The sequence below is a fragment of the Lissotriton vulgaris genome, chromosome 7 (genome assembly GCF_964263255.1).
Source record: "Lissotriton vulgaris chromosome 7, aLisVul1.2, whole genome shotgun sequence".
In the NCBI taxonomy this organism is placed as follows: Eukaryota; Metazoa; Chordata; class Amphibia; order Caudata; family Salamandridae; genus Lissotriton; species Lissotriton vulgaris.
Window position 1 is genome coordinate 304,005,556 of NC_141695.1, and position 18,085 is coordinate 304,023,640.

General features: G+C 44.4%; 1 protein-coding gene across 1 annotated transcript in view; it reads right to left on the reverse strand.

Annotated features, from left to right (window-relative positions):
- Nucleotides 1–13,656: 13,656 nt before the first annotated feature.
- The window catches only part of SYT3 (synaptotagmin 3), a 320,686-nt gene continuing 316,257 nt past the window's right edge, over nucleotides 13,657–18,085 (reverse strand). Inside the window, exon 11 of the mRNA XM_086930105.1 lies at nucleotides 13,657–17,506. The gene's annotated coding sequence lies outside the window, so the exon portion shown is untranslated. The remainder of the gene's footprint in view (nucleotides 17,507–18,085) is intronic.

Sequence of the window (18,085 nt, forward strand, 5' to 3'; positions counted from 1 at the left end):
TGAGGCAACGAGGAAGGATGGGTGCAAGGGTATGGTCAGATACAGAGGATGCAAGAATAAGGGATAAAGTATGAAAGAACCGCAATTGTAAGCAGTGGTGCTTTGCTTATTAGACTTTTTGTAAAGCATGCACGCCATTGTGATCTGCCTCGGGCGCTTTAAGAGAAGCTGAACAAGGTGGGTAGCCAAAAGTCCTGAGATTCGTAGCCAAGGCAGGGAGCCAGCCGTACGTTAGGAACCACTGGCATACATGGCAACATTTGAAAGCAGGCAAACAGGAGATTTTTACAAAATAGTCGGGAGAATGTATTTTCTTCTCTGACTTATATTGAAGGAGAGACAATCTTCTTGAATCGGGTCTATTAGTATGTATGTTGACAGACAATCAGCATTTCATTTTTGGCAGTTTAATAACCTAGCGCAACTAGAATTATTACCTCTGTGTTTGTCTGGGCTACAAAAAGCTGCTAAAAATAAAATGTTGAAGCCAGTCTCATGCTCTAATCTCCCCCTCCAAAAATGAAGAACAAAGCATTAACCTTTGATGCTAGAAGTAATTCTTGGAGGGGTGATTGGAGAGTGTGTGCAGGGGTGGTGCCTACATAATGGCAGAGGAGCATCATCCCACTAGTTAAAATGCCCACAGATGACAAAATGGTAATAAACCTTAGCGCCATTTTATTTTAATTAACTCTTAGAGCAAGCACAGGCCTCCAGTGCCCTTGGGAGCGCTGAAAGAGCCTGCTCCATCCAATCCTGGCACTTCTCTCATGCTGGTTAACAGAATGAGAGCAGCACCAGGATTGGCATGGGGAGTTGGCAAGTCCCACACTGGAGGAGAGAAGAACACAGGGACCGAATTGAGGATGTGCCGTAAGGTAATTGACTTTTAGCTCCTTTTTTAAGTCGAGCCTGAGTCAGCGCGCAGGGAGAGAAGCCGCGCCCACTCTCCGCCCATATTTTTCATTGGTTTGTGTCATTGTCTTTCGTAAATGTTAGCCTTGGGATTCGTTAATGGGGTTGTTAGACCCTCCTTAGTACCATCTTGTCTTCATTTGTAACCTCCCATGGCTACTGGCCCCTATACTTTAGTTGTTACACGAGACCTGTTATTTAGTCTGTAAGCACTCATTATTCATTGAGTTTCTCTTACTGCAGGCTGGACATGTGCTACTTCAGCTGAAAATGCTTGTGTTTTTAAGCAGTACAGCCGCCACCATAATACGGATCCGCTTTCAATCATTTTAATCCTGCATTATCTTGTGTCTGTTTCAACCCCCCAATTAAAATGGATTTAGAAATGATTAGCAAATTAAATCATGTGAATTCCAGGTAGCACATAATCGTGTGCTAATGGGCTGAAGCTGACAACAGCACATCTGTGTTACATGTCATCTGCACTAAAGCCACCTAACAGGGTTGATTTTAAAAGCCTGTTTTATTTACAACACCACCACCACAAATACTCCCACCAATACCACCACCAATATCAATACCACCACCACCAATACCACCACCAATACCAATGGCAATACCAATAGCACCAACCCCAATACCACCATCACCACCAATATCACCAATATCACCACCAATACCAGTGATACCACCACCACTAGCAATACCACCACCTCCACTACCACCAATACCACCACCACCAATTCCACCACCACTAATACCACCACCACCAATACCACCACCAATACCACCACTAACAATACCACCACTACCACCACCACCAACAACAATAACACCACCACCACCAATACCACCACCACCAATATCACCACCACCACCAATACCACCACCACCAATACCATCACCAATACCACCACCAATACCACCATCAATACCATCACCACCACCAATATCACCACCACCACCAATGCCACCACCACCAACAATACCACAACCATCACCAATAACCCCACCACCACCAGTATCATCACCACCAATACCACCACCACCGAAAACAATACCACCACCACCACCAATACCACCACCACCAGCTACCACCATCAATACCACCACCAATACCACCACCACCAATGCCACCACCAATATCACCACCACTAATATCACCACCACCAATACCACCACCACCAATACCACCACCACCAATTCCACCACCACCAATACCACAACCACCACCACCATCACCAATACCACCATCACCAATACCACAACCACCACCACCAATACTGCCACCTATACCACAACCATTACCACCACCAATTCCACCACCAATATCATCACCACCAGCAATACCACCAGCAATACAACCACCAGCAATACCACCACCACCAATACCACCACCACCAATTCCACCACCACCAATACCACAATACCACCACCACCACCACCATCACCAATACCACCATAACCAATACCACAACCACCACCACCAATACTGCCACCTATATCACAACCAATACCACCACCAATTCCACCACCAATATCATCACCACCCCCAATACCACCATCACCACCAATATCACCAATATCACCACCAATACCAGTGATACCACCACCACCAGCAATACCACCACTTCCACTACCACCAATACCACCACCACCAATACCATCACCACCACCAATTCCACCACCACCACCAATTCCACCACGACCAATACCACCACCACTACCATCACTACCAAATACCACCACCACCAATACCACCACTAAAAATACCACCACCACCAATAACACCACCACCACCAATACCACCACCAGCAATCCAATACCACCACCACCAATACCACCCCCAATACCACCACCACCAATATCACCACCACCAATACCACTACCACCACCAATACCACCACCACCAATACCATCACCAATACCACCACCAATACCACCATCAATACCATCACCGCCACCAATATCACCACCACCAATACAACCACCTATACCACCATCAATTCCACCACCAACAATACCACAACCATCACCAATAACCCCACCACCACCAGTATCATCACCACCAATACCACCACCACCGAAAACAATACCACCACCACCAGCTACCACCATCAATACCACCACCAATACCACCACCACCAATTCCACCACCACTAATATCACCACCACCAATACCACCACCACCAATACCACCACCACCAATTCCACCACCACCAATACCACAACCACCACCACCATCACCAATACCACAACCACCACCACCAATACTGCCACCTATACCACAACCAATACCATCAACAATATCATCACCACCAGCAATACCACCACCAGCAATACCACCACCACCAATATCACCACCACCAATACCACCACCACCAATACAACCACCACCGATATCACAACCTCTACCAATACCACCACCACCATTACCACCACCACTACCAATATCACCACCACCAATCCAATACCACCACCATCAATACCAATACCAGCGCCAATAGCGATACCCCCAATACCCATACCACCAACACCAATACCACTATCACCAATACCACCACCAATACCATCAATACCACCACTAATACCACCACCTCCACTAATACCACCAACACCACCACCACCAATACCACCACTACCATCACCAATACCACCAATACCACCACCACCAATACCACCATCAATACCAATACCACCTCCACCACCAATACCACCACCACTACCACCACCACCAACACCACCACCATGACTGATGGAGCACGAGGGTGCTCCAAAAATTGTAGGGGTGCATCATAATCATAGAAAGTCCACGCCCGCATATATTCCTATGTGTTGTATTAACATTTGGTTATTAGAAAATGTGTTGTAATAATAATTTGCAAGTGAATTGACAGAAATTATTTTGTGTCAGATAGGAGAAACGAAATGCCATTTATATTTGGAAAGAGTAACCTTTAGTATATCGCATTTGCCTAACAAAAAGCCTATGTGGAATGTAATGCATTTTTAAATGTGCATCATGTTGGAGTCTGCACGTGGAGATGACTAATTGTGCTTAACGTGTAACAATTGTAGATGCTTGCAAGGGAGAGCACCGTTAACTTGTGTGTATAATTTGATGTTTAATGGCCTAAATGAAATGTTCCCTTTTGTGTAATGGAAGGCCTTTTCGTTTATTCTTATGTTGGCAGATTTGTGTAGGCCTGAAAATGTAATTTTCCTAGTAAGCTCTCGCATTTGAAGGTAGTCAGCAAATCTCATGTATATGCAAGGTTTTTCTGTTCTCATGTTTCCGTTGCAGGTGGAAGAAGCTGCCTTTCTTAGTTAAAACCAACACCTTTTGTTTTAGGCGTTAGGCATGGAGGAGAAGTGATGCTTTGTAAACGGAATTTTTATAATTGGGAGCCGATGTTCTTTCTCACTAGGAGACCTGGGAATCAAGGTCATCGAGCCGAACTTGGATGGAGTAAGGAAGACGGTGGAAATGTGCCTATGAGAAGTGCCCAGTGAGATGAGGTGATCTGTGGGCATGTTTTACATCTGTGCATTTTCTATTAGGGACAGTGTCTCTGGGACAGAGTTAGGAGAATGGGTGAGTCTTCACAAGCTGACACCTTTAATTGATCTTGCTTGGGAAATGCTAAGTAGGGATGTCACTTTAGAGATAGAGTAGGGATAGTCTAATGCTTTTCACTTTTCAACCGCAGATGAAGTCTGACAGAGTTGGGGCAGTTCTCATCTGTGTTCTGTTTTTGAAACTTTTTGATTCTTTACATGATCCATCGGATTAAGCTCACTCCTAGATATGGTTTTGTATTAGTTCCCATGTACTTTTACAACGTCGTCTTGAGGTGCTTGTACATTCAGTTGTTTCTGGCTTTGTAATAAACCCACTAGACTGAGAATTCGGAGGCTGTGATCTTTGGAGTCCTAGTCCCTGCAAATGATGGGTTACCTTCAATTAGTTATTTCTCCCCTTTACACTTCTCAGCAGGTAAAAAAAGATCCATTGACCTAAGGTTCCTAGTTAAATTCTGGTAGCGAACCCCGGCCTGATCACCACCAATACCAAAACCACCACCAATACCAATAATACCACCTCAGCGCCTCTCGCTCAATTGTAATAGCAGGGGCAGTGTACAAGGCTGGAGCTGCAGCCGAGACCATACCTCCCTCCCTCCATGCCTACCATAAAGCACTGCCCGCCCTGCACCAGGAGGTGAAGCCAGGGCCCTACTACAGCTGGAGTGTTTTTATTAGGCCAAAGATAACAATGACATCATGCAATGCCACACTGCACACTCAAATCATGGAGAGGGCAGGAAATAGCCCCCCGCTCTTCCTCCTGAGCCATGACAGTGTTATTACAGAGCGATAGGTGTTGGAGCGCTCAATTAGTCTTTATAGCTCGGATCATATATAACTCCCACTTCACACTTTGTGTTTGTGTAATTTACAACACTTACACATCTTCTTCATTGCACTCTTTATCACTACTTTGAAGACGTCGCAGGCCAGTCTCTTCCTCTGATATTTACAATCTAACAAGCAGTCGAGAACGCCCTTTATTGCAATGCAATAGGTCTCACATTTGTGAGTGTTTAAGCTATTAAAATTGTAAGTGACAATGCCTTTTATTTATGTTTTAAAACCAAAAACATAAATAAAAGGCATTGTCATTTACAATGGCAATATCCCAAACTTGTGTGAATGTGAGACCTATTGCTTTACAAATGCTTCTTTAAAATTTATTTTATGTGTGTATGTATGCCCGGAATCACCAGGATGCATTACAGTACTGTTTTAAACATTTTAACTTTAAAAAGATAATGCAATTGATGTCGGCATGAACTTAGTCAATACCGTTTCGCACATGCATTCACCCACCAGCCATTCGCCTGACCTACCACTATTCATAGCTGGCAGCTGTCATTGTGTGCATGACAAACATTTTATGCTTGCCCGTTTTACAAAACACTGAATCAGATTTCTGCATGCCGGAATCCGGAGATTAGCCTTGAAATCAGCAGCCTCCTGAAGAGGGAGGGGAAACAACCGCCCTCATCCTCATAGACCTCTCAGCAGCCCTTGATACAGTCTGCCATTGCACCCTAATAACCCGCCTCCACAACGCCGGGTTCCAAGGTAAAGCCCTGGACTGGATCACCTCCTTCCTCTCCGACAGAACCCAGAGAGTCTGCCTCCCTCCCTCCCTTCCGCTCCCCAGCCACCGAGATCAACTGCGGCGTACCCCAAGACTCATCACTCAGCCCAACCCTCTTTGATATCTACATGAGCCCCTTCGCCGCCATCGCACGCAAACACAACCTCAACATCATCTCATACGCCGATGACACCCAGCTGATACTCTCCCTCACCAAAGAGCCAGCCACCGCCAAACTCAACCTCCAGGAAGGAATGAAAAACGTCGCTGAATGGATGAAACTTAGCCATCTGAAACTTAACTTAGAAAAGACGGAAGTCCTCATCCTCGGACCATCCCCATCCGCCTGGGACGACTCCTGGTGGCCCACAGCACTGGGCACCGCACTGACACCCACTGACCACGCACGCAACCTGGGATTCATCCTGGACTACTCTCTCACGAAGACCAAGCAAGTCAACGCCATCTCATCCTCATGTTTCAACACCCTGCGCATGCTCCGTAAGATCTTCCGGTGGATCCCTAGAAAGACGGTCATCCAGGCCGTCGTCACCAGCCGACTAGACTACGGGAACGCCCTATACGCAGGAACCACAGTCAAACTTAAGAAAAGACTCCAGCGCATACAGAACACATCGGCACGACTCATCCTCGACATTCCTCGCCACAGCCACATATCAGCCGACCTGAGAGACCTACACTGGCTCCCCGTCAGCAAAAGGATCACGCTCAGGCTCCTCACCCACGCACACAAAGCACTCCACGAAATAGGCCCAGAATACCTCAACAACTGCCTCACGTTTAACACTCCAACCCGCAAACTCCGCTCCGCCAGGCTCGCCCTCGCCACCGTCCCACGGATCCGCAGAACCACCACCGGAGGAAGATCACTCTCCTGCCTGGCAGCCAAGACGTGGAACTCCCTCCCCGCCCACCTACGAATGACCCAGGACCACCTCACCTTCAGGAAACACCTCAAGACCTGGCTCTTCAAGCAGTGGCAGTACCCACCCCCCCACTTCAGCGCCTTAAGACCCACACAGGTGAGTAGCGCGCTTTATAAATGTATTGATTGATTGATTGATTGATGTATGCACTGGGTATCACATTATCAGTCCATATGGTACAAGGGGAAGAGAGTAGGAGAGGAGAGAAAGGAGGGCAGAGGAGAGGAGAGGAGAGGAGAGGAGAGGAGAGGAGAGGAGGGGAGAGGAAGGTGAGGAGATGGAGAGGGAGACGGAGAGGGGGAGGTGGAGGTGGCAAGGGAGGGGGTGAGGAAGGGGAAGGGGAGGGGAAGGGGGAGGGAAGGGGAGTGGAGAGGGGAACGATCAGAAGGCAGAGGAGAGCACAACTCTGTGGACCATCTGATCGCAGGAGGACAGAAGGGACCACATCGCTGAACTGCAGCAGATCCAAAAAGAAGTTTCCAGTAAATAAAGACAAGGAAGTAAACAAGGTTATTCATAACACCAGGCGAGGAAGCATTGCACTGTAATCAGGGTTTTATTGAAGTAACATTAGCAGCAGCTTTATTCCAATGTATTGCAAAAATGTTACGAAAGAAAATACTCAAATCCTCTTTTCAGTTATTTTTTTGTTATTATTTTTTCTTTTCTTTTTATGGCTTAGGGTGGCATTTTCAGAGATGAACTTTTCTTACACACAAAGTACAGACACATGTTCCAAATGGATACCAACGTGCATTTGGCTCAAAAATACTTTTCAAATGGTTATTTTGTTCAGTTTTCATCAGACGACAGGCTGTCCACTTTCACACTGTTGGTTTCCAGCTGCCGGAGGATTTCTTCAGTCTCATCAGGGGGCAGAGCATGCTGAGGGTCCATGCACACTCTGGTGGTCTTGGACATTGTTGGCCTTCTCTCAAGGTCACAGAAAGAGGCTCGCAAAGGGAAGGGGCACAAAGAAAAGGGCGACCCTCTGTGATTCAACCTCAACCAGCTTTCTTTGATTGGTGCACAAAGTAACTTTTTGGACTGTAACCGTGGGATCTTCTGGAGACCAGCTTCCTTGTCAATAAATAGGTGGAAGTTGGGCATATGTAGAGAACCGGGTCACCTGACCCTATTGGGGTACATTAAGACTATGCCAAGCAAGAGTCCAACCCGGATTTCAACAAAATCATCAGCTACATAGACTTTTTGTCAGGAAGGACAGATCACCACTCTGCTTATCCTAGGGTGATCTGTAAATGTGTGCAGGGGTTCAATTAACTTTGCCCGACTAGCTCAGGAATCCTCATCAGCCGCACTGGTGAAGACATACCCACTTCCTAAACAGGTTCCCATCCATCACAAAGAACCTCACTGCTCATCTACTATCAGGCAAATAAGCTCTCTTAACAAACCAAATTGCTTACCCTCCCTGGCCTCTGTGCTGGTAACCTTGTAGCACTCCCTCACTAGGATTATCTCATTAAAATTCAAAGAATCAGGAGCTCTCTCTAGGATACAAACACATGTTATTTAGCCAATGGACTTGATTCTAGGACCAAACTGAATCATTAATTAATTAATTAATTTGTTTGTATAGCTCTAGAATCGACTCCCGAATGAGTATCTCTGCGCTTAAGCGGATTAAGTGGGGAGGTTGAGGAATATCCCATAGTTTGGTGTCTGAGGGGAACAACAATCAGGTGTGCAATGACAAATCCAGGGTCTAATGGGGCAGAAACCTTCTTGGCACGTGATCAAGAACGTTTCACGACTCAAGGTCTCGGGTTCAGAACCAGGAATGTGTCAAATATGCATTATGACAGATTCAATGTCAAACAATATAAATAAACTAAACCCCATTTGGAAAGTCACAAATGCCTAACATAAGGAAGTTGTCAAGGGCATTCGGTGAGGAAAGAGTCACTTTAAAACCCCCAAATTTCACACGGACAAACACGAAGGAAACACTGAAGAAGCACTGGGCCACTGCCTCAAGTATATATGTTAATGAATGCCGGTATGTAAAGTCTTGGAGAAGTAAAAAAAAAGTGAAGTGTCAATGCTGGTTATTAAATTAGAGTCTTGAGGAGGTGACATCATGAAAGTTTGGTTGACATAAGGAAAAAGGTTTCTAGGATGCACAACTAAAAAATGCTGGATGACAAATGAGACGAAAGGCTGAAGCTCGTACAATTCTCAGCACAGTTTCAAGAAGGATATTAGGGATGGGCTCAAGAACACCAGTGACTCTTTAAGGACCCATAATGAAAGAATACTAAAGCTGCACAATGCAGTAGGTGTACAGGATGTTCAATTAGGATAATGTCAATGAGATACAATTCGCATGTCTGCAGGATACATCCCGAGAAGGCGTCAGGGATTCAGGATGAAAGAAATATCAATGAGCTGAGATATGAAAGAGACAAGAATATACAATGAGAAACGTCTCACAGACCTATGATGAGGAATGACTGGATGTACCATAAGAAAACAATATGCAATGCATTATGTAGAATCAGTGTTAGAACAAATGACCTTCAAGGACAGTCAGTTGTGAAATTCTGCCTCCACCATGGTCATTCTGGATGTCATTGTATTATATATACCCCTTCCGCATCGCTTCTCGGGTTCACTGGGAGATGCTCCCAGTGTGTTTTGGATTGCTACACAGGTAGAGAGCAAGTCACTGCTGGACTTCGGTGAATCTAATGTGGAGGATGCTGACTGCTCCTCACTAGGCTAGGTGAGACTGACCATTGGTGACAGTAAAAAACTGGTCAAAGTGATGGCATGTAGGCATTTTTGCGTTTTGCCTGCATCTTGTGTGTAGGATTCTACCAATAAAAAAAATACAAAAGAACCCAGGGGTCTAGAGTCACAACAATTTTATGCTCTCTAAGGACTGTATTTCTCAATTCTGTCTATATAGTACAAAAACTGATAGTATAACAGTCCTTATTAGTTGTGTACACACCAACACAAAAGACCACTAGCAACGGTAGGTGAGACCCAAGATCCAGATAATGGATTACCATCAAAGTTCTTGTTAGTGATCTAATTTTATCATCTGGCCATCCACAGTACAGGGCCGGAACGTCTCTAGATCATTTGAGACTAATTCCAGTGCCGTCTGGTAGGACTGGGGTCAGACCCACAGTCAATTGTCGACCATGCGTGGGATCACTAAATGGAAAACGTGCAGTGCAGAATGTGAAGATGTGAAGAAGTGATATTAAAAAGAATAGAGGAATTACAATAAGAAAACTTTAATGTCTGTAATTCTCTTTCTATTAAAAACCAGAACAGTGCAACATCACAGTATAAACAAATGACTGTTAAGGGGCCAACATGTTTCTGCCTCAACCGGGATTCACTCCCTATGCTTTCATCAGGGCCTCTGTTATTATATATTATTGCTACTGCAAGTGAGAATGTGCTCTTATTTATGAACTAACAGAACAGTGACATTACAAAAGATATAAATTCTTTTAGTCCTCCATGTCAGCTTGTGTACCAATCACCCTTCTTGATAGGGGAAGTCACCTCACCTCACCTGGACCAAGCTCAGAGTAAGGGAGGCCACGTTCTTTCCTTCGTTGCCCCGAACTGGATCTGAGGTTTGGGGGATCTAGAGACGTTCCGGCCCTGTACTGTGGATGGCCAGATGATAAAATTAGATCACTAACAAGAACTTTGATGGTAATCCATTATCTGGATATTGGGTCTCACCTACCGTTGCTAGTCGTCTTATGCGTTGGTGTGTACACAACTAAAAAGGACTGTTATACTATCCATTTTTGTACTATATAGACAGAATTGAGAAATACAGTCCTTAGAGAGCATAGAATTGTTGTGACTCTAGACTCCTGGGTTCTTTTTTATTTTATTAATGTGCAAGGGGACTTGAACCTAGGCAGGTCTTTAAATTTCCTTAGACCCTCCAACCCCCTGTTTTGATTTCAATAGGATTCTACCAAGACACTTGGCAAAATCTTTGGTGTGAGTGATTCTGCCTACGTGTGGTATGCATGGAGAATGCATGTAGTTTGAATGGGTTCAACCACTCTGTCTCTAAGAGAGCCAAGAACCAATAGGAATACTTGGCATCCACACTACAGTGCAGTAAACAAGTCCCTGGAAGAGCTGAGTAAACAACAGGCACTCACCTGTGAACTGCTCAGTGACCACAGTTGGAGAAGGAGCATGGCACACACACATGGGTAAATACTCAAGAACGTTTGACAATAAATAAAGACACAAAATAATGAAAGCCTCAGGATCAGATGATGAGGAACGTTTCAGCTGCAGGACGAATGAAATCTCAACGATGCACAATGAGGAAATTGTCAAGGATGAAGAGTCAGAAAAGCCTCAATATCACATTGAGTGGAAAGAAACAGACAGACTATCGCGAAAGGTTCAACATTTCAGAAGGGGGGATTACAAAAAAACACATTGAGAAACTTTTTTAGATCCTCCTATAAGTATAAGGAACATGTCAAGGTGCCACAAATAGGAAAGTCTCAAAGACCCACAACTGGGAAGTTCAAAGAGCACAGATTGAGGAAAATCACAAGAGCCCACAGTACGAATGTCACACTGGATCCAAATGAGCCAGTGCTTAACAATACATGACAAAGACCATCGAATCTCACCAAGAGTTAGAGTCAGGATGAGTAGTAAAGTCACAAGGACATACAGTAAGAAATGTCTTAGGCGCTCACCTTAAGCAACGTTTGAAAGACACACATTGAGCTTTTAAATGACACATAATGAAAAAGCGCTGGACAAATACGTTGAGGACACTCTTAAGTTCACATCTTTCAGGTATTCTGGGGTAACCAAGTGGTTGTTGCTTTTAGGTGCAGATGGGAAAGCAGTTGTATTCTTTGTGCCATCATTTCTGCAAGACTAGTTCTATTGCTTGTGGACTTCATTTGTTTATTATTTGTCTGTAGTTGCTTGAGCAGGTGCTTCATATTCGAGTCAAAGAATGATGTTGGCGATTAAAATAATGCCAAAACCTTTGCTTGCATGGTGTTATTGTTCTTGTAAAAGATGCACATTTGTTTATTTCTGAATTCAGAAAGAATGAATATTACCCCATGCATAGTGTAAGACAATGTTATATGCTGTGGTGCACTGTTGTAAACTTCCACCCTTCCATGGCTATTTTCTTGTATTGCTGTTTTTAACTAAGTGATGAGTTGCAGACCTTAGCCTGTATGTGGGCGGGATCTCCCTCTCTTTTGCTTAAGCTTCTTGGGCAGGTAGTCACATAGGATCGTGTGGAACACTGCTCCACTTTTGAATGTAATTATTACATGGGTTTTCATCAGTGCACTTTCTTCAACAGAAGCACGGGATGAGAGAACACAGTGTTCTTTATGACCTCTCTAGCTACTGTTTGTCAGGTGTTCTGTACTTGTTGAATATGCTTTGTTTAGGCTATAATAGTTGGTACTCCCATAATCAATCATGGCTCTCATGGTAGTTCAAGTGACTCTGGTTCTTCTCAAGGAACTCTTCTATTTTTCCTAAGGAGACTGGTGATGTAAGAGTCATGTACCAGTGATTTGCATCCAGTGTAATTTATTTTGCGGTAGGCGAATGATCCATGCCTGCCTTAGTAAGGATAGGACAGTGTCACCATCTACACAGGTGTTAATGAGGGCTGGTATTGCCCCCCATCATTGGACAGCGTATTCCTCCTACACCATACACAGGTAGTGGTTGAAGATTATGAGTTGTTCATGCAGCTTATAGTATATGTGTAAGAATCAAATAGGACTAGCTATGTTTACAGGGGGAAAGGGGACTCAAAGAAGTACGCAAGCTGGCAAACCTGTTGGTTTGTTCATGAAGCCCTCACCCACCAACCTGGTTGGTGGCATGCTGCATCATCGGGCCCACCACAGTGACACCGAATGTGTCCCGGGTGTGCTACGAAGCCAGATTACTGCGGAGCTGGTATGTTCCCTGAGTGTGCAGTGTGATGAGTGAGAAAGTGAAGTTAAAAGCTATACAGTGGGTCCCAGTACCCGAGGGTAAATAAATAAGTTTTAATAACTGGGCCCCTGTTAGCAATAAAAAGGCAGTTAGACGCGTTGGAGTGCGAGTTAAGACCTCCTGCGTTCTGTGTGGTCTACGTGTTTCAGCCAGGCCTTTTTTAATTTAAAACTAGCTTTCCTCAGGACCAAGTGAGTATGTGTATAAGGTGCAAGTTAAATAAAAACTAAATTATAGTGATTGTGTTGTTGGTTTAAGTGTCGCACTCTCTAAGGTGCGATTATATGTAAGAGGGGGATTCCCTCTAGCTTTAACAGGCAATTTGCTGTCAAAAGCTTCCTTGGGTCACCTGGCAGAGAAAGAGACCGGAATTCCCGGTCTAGATCCTCCTTGGACCTATCGTCCTTCTGCGGTGCCTCGGGTACTGGGACCCACTGTATAGCTTTTAACTTCACTTTCTCACTTATCACACTGCACACTCAGCGAACATACCAGCTCCGCAGTAATCTGGCGTCGTAGCACACCCGGGACACATTTGTTGTCACTGTGGTGGGCCCGATGATGAAGCATGCCACCAACCAGGTTGGTGGGTGAGGGCTTCATGAACAAACCAACAGGTTTGCCAGCTTGCGTACTTCTTTGAGTCCCCTTCCCCCCTGTAAACATAGCTAGTCCTATTTGATTTTTACATATAATCCTGTGGATCCCGACTAGCTTATCTAGTCCTCGCTCTCTACTTTGATTTGGTGATATAGTATATGTGTGTCTAATGGAAAATTGACGCTTTGGTGTGGTTTGTACGAACTTGTAATATTGATTTGGGCGCAGTTTGCAATAATATGAAAGACAGTACTTTTTTAGTAAAATGTATTTACATTGTTGGGTTCTATTCTGCTGATGGTTAGCGGCATTCATGGAGGAAGGTGGGGGTTCTTGTTCTTTGAGAAAAGTCTCAACAATGCATATTAGGAAATTCTCAAAGACAGAGAATGAAGAAAGTTTAAAAGAATCATGATGAGGACATTCTTAGGAGGCCCACATTGAGGAAAGAGACAATTACAAACAATGATAACAGTGTCAGGCACAGCATGTGAAAAGACTTTTGGGTGCACAATGTGGATTCAATTGCACACAACAGTGAAAGACTCAAGGAGGCAGAAAAAGAAATGTCTCAAGGGTATTGTAGAAGGAAGGGCACACAAACAAGGAAGTCTAATGAACACACAACTGATTTATTTGAATAACTCCTCAAGGGCACCCAATGTGGAAAGGCAAAATGGTACAGGATGAGTAAGAGGACACATGATTTAGAAACTGATAAAGATATATGATCAGAAGACTCATGAATTCCCAATGAGTAGAAAATAATGCATGAATAATGAGAAAAATCTCAAGAACAAATTCTATCTCAAAGATTCACAATTAAAAAACTCCCAGGGAACTAAAATGCAGATTCACTGATTGAGTTTTCATGCACAATTGGCAAAATTTAGAATATGCACAATAGGAAAGTATGAATAATCTACAGTTGCTAAAGTCAAGGTAACACTGAAAGAGGAAAGTCTCAAGGATCAATGGAAAGATGATTGGGAAATCCTCAAGGATACAAAATGAAATAGCAATTTATTACCGCTGTAGAGAGATTATAGTGGTGCTATGTCCATTTATTTCTAATGAAAGTCAATAAGGAGAGTATTTCAGGTGACACGTTGGTTTACTGTCTCAGGGTGCAGCAAAATAAACTTCCAAAGGTGATGGGACAGTCTGTTGCATGAGGAGTGTCCTTAAAAAGAGCATTCCCCTGTAATTTGACTGCTTCATCTGTGAGAAAACATTTAAGAATTGTCTCTCCCCTAAAGAATGTGGCATAAAAGTGACTTTTCCTGATTAAACTACCTCCTTTGAAGAAGGCATACTAGCTGGTGGAATAAAACTCTTCATAAGCTAGATGATAGTAAGACACTATAGAGTAAAGACAGCAGTATTCTTGAAGACACTTGAGAGATCCCCCTTCCAAGCTCATGCATCTAGAGCTGTGGTTCTCATCATAGAGCCCTAGGCATGATCTAATTATAAATTCAATGAACTTCCTTCAGAGCAGAACAGGTACCGCCCCACCCTAAAGAATTAGAAGGAGAGGATTGCCTCCGACCATGCTCTGGGTGGACAGCACTTGAAACATTGCCACATAAAGACAAACCCCAATGACAAAAACATTACCTCAGTATCACAAACACCATCACTGCTGCATTGGCCACCTTCATTTGCAAACCATATATCCTACACCTCATTGTTGTTGATCCTCCACCTCGTCACCAGGTGGCCACTGCTTCATTACTCCATCTGCAGGCTGTCTGTCCTTTGCTGTGACGTCATCTTGTCTATGACTTACCACCCTATGTTCTCCACCTTGGCACATTCTTTTTCCTCTGCCTGGCGCACACACTGCACATACACAAACATGAATCAACAGTAGATTCCATGGGACGCTGTCTCCCACTCAAATCTACAAACTATGTGTGCAGATAGTGGAGATGCCAGTCCCAAACGCCACCATCCAACCCATATCCATTGTTTTCTGCATTCGTATTGGCACTTGCAATATAGTCTAACATTAGCAAACTCTATGGACGAAAGGAGACAATTTAGTGGATCCTGGGAGCCAAATGTGAAATTTCAGAATGGGAAGTCCAGATATGAAGACAGAGTGTTGAATTCTAAGAGCACCGGGACATTGCAGCTGATCAGAAGTTGCTTTGAAGAGTTCATCAGATCAAACTTATATTTGGGAAATGAGAAATCAGGGGAAGAAACTAGCAGGTCAGCACCAGCTCTGATGGTTTTGGAAAGTCCAGTAGGTCAAGATTAGGAGAAACAGTTTCAAGTAGGTCAGGTCTGGGACACGGGAAGAAGTCTGTCAGGTCAGCTTTAGGACACGATAAGCATTTCAAGTAGGTGAAGCCCAGGGCACAGGAATAAAATCCAGTGGTTACGATTCTGCTTTATGGGCAGACAAACCGGGTGCATCAGTTCATCCATGCTCTAATAGCAGTAGAAGATAGTCTATAAAATTAAGAATGCACTCAGGGCACTAAAAAAGTCAAATATGATAGGTTCTCCTTTGATGGCACAGGGGCAGAGGTTGTCAGTCTGGGTCCAACACTAAGGCCACAGAAAGAAAGAGTCGAGAAGATCTTTAGTGCTCTAATGGCACAAAAGAAATGTTTGAGTAGGGCAGTCATGCTCTGAGTTGCAGTTCTATGAGCCAGGTTTGTCTTTGATGATACGTTGAAGAAACAAGCAAGTCCTTTCCAGCTCTGAGGAGGTGTGCAGGTGGGGAAAAGTTCACTGGATGGGAAAATGGGAGATAGTCCTGGAGATCAGGTTCACAGCACAGTAGGAGGAATCCACTAAGGGCACCTGGGAATGGTCCTCCACTGGTTTAGTCCATAATCTGGGTCTACAGCAAAATAATCCACCATGGCAGGTCTTTGACACAAGGGAGCGTACAGCGAGTCACACAGAGGGAGTTCAGCAGGTCAGGTCCAGCTCAGAACACTGTAAAAGCCTCCTGTAGGTCAGGTCTAGATGTAGTGCATGTGGAGAGAATGCAGAATGTCAGATCCAGAACACAGGTGACAGTTCAGCGGGGCTGGTCCAGCTCTGACAGCATATAGGAGAGTTTAGCAGGTCAAGCTCTGAGAACACAGAGGAGAGTCCTGAAGCTCAGGTCCATATGTTTGTGCACATGGGCAGTGTCCACCGATTCAGGTCAAACTCTGAGAATACTAGGCAAGGGAAAGCTTTACCAGAGCACACAGAAGAGTTCAGCCCACAAGTTCTGAGGGTGAGCAGAAAGTGCAGCATATTAGTGGGAAACAGACTTCATCTCTGAAGAGAATTGATGAAAGGGCTAATGAAGGCTGCTGCTGCTTCAGGGGGGAGGAAGTTCTCCTATGAACAATAGGTAGGGGACAAAAAAGCTGACGCCAAGTGCAGTCTGCAGATCCAGCAATAGGATATGATGATGGGTGGAGATATAGGGAGGAGGTGGGTTGATCCATCACATGCAAGTCACCATGCAGAGGCGACTTTCATCTTCGGTCACTAATTGTGGCCGAAGCAGTACTATATGTCCAGGGCCCTGTATCAGGGCACTGTCGCCAACTTGCATCCTTTGTGGGCACTGTTTCATCCTTGGCTGATAATCTCCACCCTTGGCAGTGCTAGTTACCTCCACGTTTCTGCCACACAAAGGCTGGACAGGAAGGGAAGATGTGGAGGGGAGGCCACTCCCTGTGAAACAACTCAGTGCTATATGGCTTTGAGAAAATCAAATGCGAAATGGTGCCTTCTTCTCTGTACGCCAGGTCTGGCTCTCCTTCCATCTTTGCATCGTCCTCGAGAGCTGGGCCCTCTTCCTCATAAATAAAAGAGAAAGAGTAGCACAAGCCCGCAAGCCCTGAGAAAGAGATGGGATATAGCAGAAGGGATGGAGTAAAAGTAATGGAAAGATGGAGTAGCATACAGGGAGGGGAGGAGGAAAAAATAAGAAGCACAAATAATAAGCAAGAGTGGTAGAAGTGGGAGGGATATAAAAGCAGAGACAGGAAGAAAAGACAGAGAAAAAAGAGATAGTTAAGCATTTAAAACAGTAAAACAAATACACATTCATTTTAATGTACAAATCATATCATCTTTATTTCTAAATGATGAGGTTGTTAGAATGATAAGGCTGATTTACAGTCTGGAGAACAAGGTACTCTGTTGAATGTATGATGTTACAACACGTGTTAGCACAACGCTTGCTGTTACATCGCGGTCGTTACAACGACTGCGATGTTACAGCGCTATGCCATTACAACGCAAGTCTTTACATCGACTTGCGCTAGATGGCATGCTAACATTAGAAAAGTGTAATTTACTATTCCAACTCCAGTCCACTTATCAGTAGGGAAGGTGTTGGGATGGTAAACTACACTATTTGTAATGTTAGGACGCCATCTCTCGCAAGTCGATGTAAAGACTTGCATTGTAATGG